The 5,591-nt window shown below is 37.6% G+C and overlaps 2 pseudogenes; both read left to right on the top strand.

Annotated features, from left to right (window-relative positions):
* LOC104702997 overlaps positions 1 to 2,601 on the top strand; it is an 11,871-nt pseudogene extending 9,270 nt beyond the window's left edge.
* The window catches only part of LOC104702996, a 2,821-nt pseudogene continuing 741 nt past the window's right edge, over positions 3,512 to 5,591 (top strand).

Raw genomic sequence — 5,591 nt, 5'->3', positions numbered from 1 at the left:
ACCCTATAGATCTGTTATCGCTCTAAATGCTACGGATCATGAAATCTCAGTTGAGCTTCTTAAGATGATGACCATGCCCACTAGAGTCTTTATTGTCCACATGTATTCATCTCTTGCCTCAAGAATCTTTGTCAAAGCTAAGGAGATTGGTTTGATGGAACCAGGATATGTATGGATACTTACCAACGGGGTTACCGATGACTTGAGTTCGTTAAATGAGACGGGTATTGAGGCTATGGAGGGGGTATTGGGTGTTAAAACTTATTTTCGGAAATCCAAAGATCTAGATAAGTTTAGATCTCGATGGAGGAAGATATTCCCACGGATGGACCTGAGTGTCTATGGTTTGTGGGCTTATGATGCTACCACTGCACTGGCAATAGCCATTGAAGAAGCTGGAACAAATAACATGACTTTCACTAATGTTGATCTTGGAAGGAATGTTTCTGAAATTGAAGCTCTTGGTTTTTCTCTATATGGTCCAAAGCTTCTCCAGACATTCTCAAAAGTTCATTTCAAAGGACTTGCAGGAGATTTTCGTTTTGTCAATGGGCAACTGCAGCCATCGGTTTTTGAGATTATTAATGTGATCGGAACTGGAGAAAAGTCAATAGGATTCTGGACGGAAGAAAATAGTCTTGTGAAGAAATTAGACCAGCAACCACAGAGCAGGAGCGATTTATCTACTTGGAAAGATCATCTTAAACATATTTTATGGCCTGGAGAGGCTGATTCTGTTCCGAAAGGATGGGAGATCCCTACTAATGGGAAGAAGTTGCGTATTGGAATTCCAAAAAGAACTGGTTACACTGATCTCGTGAAGGTCATAAGGGATCCTATCACCAATTCACCAACAGTCACAGGTTTCTGCATAGACTTCTTTGAGGCTGTCATTCAAGCAATGCCTTATGACGTCTCCTACGAGTTTATCCCTTTCGAGAAACGCAATGGTAAACCAGCCGGTAATTACAATGATCTGGTCCACCAAGTGTACCTCGGGGTGAGTATGATCACACTCTAATCATCCCTTAAAATAACATCTACAAAAAAAACATCTTAGTGAACTCTGTTTTTCTTCTTTGTCGCAGCGATATGACGCAGTTGTCGGAGATACAACCATACTGGCGAATAGGTCCTCTTACGTCGATTTCACATTCCCATTCATTAAATCAGGTGTGGGATTGATCGTCCCAATGAAAGACCAAGTGAAGAGAGACAGTATCAGTTTCTTGAAACCTCTGTCATGGAAACTTTGGTTGACAACCTTTGTCTCTTTTTTCCTTGTTGGATGTACTGTTTGGGTTCTTGAACATAGGGTTAATCCAGACTTCCGTGGACCAACTAATTACCAAGCTAGTACCATCTTCTGGTTTGCCTTCTCTACCATGGTTTTTGCTCCAAGTACAGTAAATCTCTCCTTTCTACATCAACATATATAAATGTTTTCTTTTATAACACCTTTCTTAATGCTTACTCTCAAGTTGTTGTTTGCAGGAGAAAGAGTGTTTAGCTTCGGGGCGAGGTTCCTGGTTATCACATGGTACTTCATCGTTCTTGTGTTAACTCAGAGTTACACAGCCAGTTTGGCGTCGCTTTTGACATCACAGCAACTTCATCCAACCATAACCAGTATGAGTAGTTTGCTTGAGAAAGGAGAAATAGTGGGTTATCAGAGAACATCCTTCATCCTTGGAAAGCTTAAAGAAACAGGTTTCTCACAATCTCGCCTTGTGCCCTTCGATACCGCAGAAGAATGCGATGAACTTCTGAGAAATGGACGAGAAAACGGAAAAGGCGGTATCTCTGCAGCTTTTTTGGAAATACATTATTTGAGACTCTTTCTTGGACAATATTGCAACACTTACAAAATGGTTGAAGAACCCTTTAATGTTGATGGATTTGGCTTTGTAAGTTTCCGTAACAAAACTTCTGTGAAAGTTGTACTGAATGGTGAGATCATAACATCCCTTTTTCCGCAGGTTTTTCCGGTAGGATCACCTATGGTGGCCGATGTTTCAAGGGCCATCTTAAAAGTAGCAGAGTCACCAAAGGCGATGGAGCTTGAGCGTTCATGGTTCAAGAAGAAAGAAGAAAGTTGTCCAGACCCAGTCACCAATCCAGATCCAAATCCATCTTTTACCTCTAGGCAGCTCGGCGTCGACAGTTTCTGGCTTCTGTTTCTTGTTGTGTTTGTTTTGTGCTTTCTAACACTCGGAAAATTCACTGTCTGCTTGCTATGGACGACCAAATGGAATCATTTGTGGAAAGAGTTTCAGAAACCAGACAACGATTCATACATGAACAATGTAGAGAAATGTCCATGTTCATTGAGTCGACACATCCCAGTCTCTTTGCTATGGAATCATTTGTGGGAAGAGTTTCCGCAACCAGACAACGATTCAAACATCAATGATGCAGGGGAACGTCGGTGTTCATCGAGTCGACAGATGCCTGAGAACATTATACAAAGTCAAGCAACGAACTAGAGTCACTCACTAGACATAAAATCGTTATCTTTTGGCCACTTTCGATGCTCTATATACAATAATTCTTGATTTTTTATTTATTATTTATTTGAAAAGTAGACTGGATTTGAATTGAACCCAAGATCTAACTCAACTATATCATAACTCATAAGAAAAAATGGAGTTAGACGAACTATAAAATAAAGGATCCTAAAATAAAATATGATATACGAGCCTACGAGCAAAAATAATCCTCAACTTAACGCCTATCTTGAAATACTTGTTAGAAAACAAAAAGCAATGAATGAAAATTGTTCATATTTTGGTACTTAGCGGTTTGAAGTGATTTGTTTGGATTTTTTATTATTTTTTGTTATTTTTTGCTTTTTGAGAATAAAGTCATAACCTAGAGATGCACGTTACACTGCTACTAATGTACAATAGTTTCTCACTTTCTCCTCCTGATTTTTGTTTGTAGTTTCAAGAGAAAATTACGCCTACATTGACAAACCACTTTAAACCATGTTCTTTCGTTTACATTGTTAAAACTTAAAAGTACAAAACATTTTTTTCCCCCGAGTTTAATGTGAAGACGTATAAAAATTATTTAGTCTTACAAGAAAAATCATTTCCTTAAAGTTAACGAAAAGCAAACTTGAACTTATAAGCCCTCTTTAATCAAAAAAAAAAACCTTGAATGTTTTCCCTTTCTTCAAAACTTCAATTAATGTTCATCTGTTGGCTACATGTTGTCATGTTGAAAGTATATTTAAACAAAGTTCATCCAAACAATTTTTTTTATAAAGAAAATGCGTTCTCAAAATTTACTTTATTTATTGTTAATGGACATTTTTGTTAAATTTATTTAACGAATATTTTCCATCAATCAAGTCTTTTATGCTTTCATTCCCAAACATTATTTCACTATTCTTAGTCAAAACTTGTTCGTTTTTCGGAAACAATTACTTTTTTAGAAAAAGCTGACAAAAGTTTTTCTTGACATTACTTATCGGAAAAAGGCTGAGAAAGGTTTTGTTTTTCTTTTTCTTGAGACACTATAGGGGCCAAAGACAAAGTTGTTATCAGTAGTCTCCTCTCTGCTTAGAAAAAGAAAAATTTATGACCAAAACAAAAGAAAAAGGGAATATGGTGAATCGACCTCTCTATTCACCGATCAACCCACATTTCTTTCAACCCCTTCTTCCCGATTTCACCAACCATCTCGTATTCTCCATCTCTCTCTGTTTCTCTTTATCTTTCTCGGACCAAGTTGTTTCTGTTTCTAAATTCTAAATCATCTTCTTGCATATTTTTTTTTTGAAAAATGTCTTCTTCTTGCATAATGTTTTCAGGACATTCCTGTGGCGTTCTTTTTGAAGTATTTAGTGGGAAGTAACAAAGGAAACACGGCTGAGCTCAGATCAGACGCATCCGAGACAACATGGGAAGTGAAGATCGACGGTCGGAGACTCTCTCACGGTTGGGATGATTTTGCCATTGCACATGATCTACGAGTCGGTGACATTGTCGTTTTCAGACATGAAGGAGAGCTGGTGTTCCATGTCTCAGCTTTAGGACCAAGTTGTTGCGAGATTCAATACAGAGATGATAAAAAGGGTAACCTTAATTAGTTTCATATTAGAGATCATTACCACATTTAGAATGATTCTGAGCTTTCTTCCTATATCAACAGAGAAGGTTTCAATTCAGAAAAAGAGTCTAAAGAGAGAGGCTGCAGATTCTGCTCCAGACCATTGACTAGATTCTTGTTTTGTTACCACTGTCACGGCTTCGAACCTAAGGCGTGACACAGTGGTTATGTTACTTTCTTATTACTCCTTAAGACCTTACTTTATACATTAAAATTTTGATTTGTGTGGTGTGTGTTAATCATATTGAACTCTTTACTTAACTTGTGGCGACATTTGCAGTATCTTCCGAAAGAGTTTGCAAGGTCAAATGGTCTGAAGAACAAATTGAAGATTGTTTTAATGAATGAAGAAGGAGAATCATGGATTATTGACTTGAGACACGAAGAATATCCCTCAGGCCGGTTTAACATGAGAAGAGGCTGGAGAAGGTTTTGTGTTGCTAATGGGAAGAAACCTGGAGACAAGATGGTATTTAAATTGGTCCAAAATGAAGAAACACCTGTGCTCCAGTTGTTCCCCATAGACAGTGAAGATCAAGAAAAACTTGGTAAGTTATTTGCATATTCCATTCATTATTTATAAACTACTTCCTCAAGATTCAAAGGTTGATACAGAAAATGTTCCAAGAAAGAAGAGTCGAAAAGAAGAAGAAGATTATTCACCAGACGACTGTTCTTGTTTTGTGGCCAGTGTCACAACTTCAAATTTATGGCGCGATAGAATGGTTATGTTTCTTCCATATTACTCCCTACCTATTTTGATTTTTATTTCAGTGGGAGGTGTGTTGATCATATATCTCATGATGACTATACTTAAACTGCAGTATCTTCCGAAGAAGTTCATATTGTCAAATGGTTTGTTCAAGAAATTTCAGATGCTTCTAATGAATGAAGAGGGAGAATCATGGAAGATAGACATGAAACACGAGGCGTATTCAGGCCGGTTTTTAACGACAAGAGGCTGGAGAAGTTTCTGTGTGGCTAATGATAAGAAACCCGGAGACTCGTTCATATTCAAATTAGTCCAAAATCAAGAAATACCTGTGCTACGAGTGTTCCCTTTGTACAGTGAAGATAGGCACAAACTTGGTAAGTTGTGTTACCTTTTTATGCTTTCAAGAAACAAAAAATGTTGAAAGAAAAATCAAACAAATAAATGAAGTAGGCTTTTCCTTAGCAGAGCCTAGCAATGACACAAGGCAAGGAAAGTGTTTAAAGGCAACCAAAGCAGAGTTTCTTGGCATAGAAGATTACCGCGATGCCTCATTGCAAGGGAAATGCTTTAAAGCTGGCGTTGCAGAACCTACCGGTGAAGATACAAGGCAAAGAAAACGTTCACAAGCTATTAAACAAGAATATGTTTCCGTAGAAGGGAATAACTCAACAGGCCAAAACCAACTTGTGACTTTAACACTTACACCTGCAAGTAAACTTGTAAGTTCCACAAGAAAACTCTGTTTTTTTTTTTTTTTTTT

This window comes from Camelina sativa, chromosome 7 (genome assembly GCF_000633955.1).
Source record: "Camelina sativa cultivar DH55 chromosome 7, Cs, whole genome shotgun sequence".
In the NCBI taxonomy this organism is placed as follows: Eukaryota; Viridiplantae; Streptophyta; class Magnoliopsida; order Brassicales; family Brassicaceae; genus Camelina; species Camelina sativa.
Note: the sequence above shows the minus strand (reverse complement) of the source record. Positions and strands in the feature narration are given on the sequence as shown.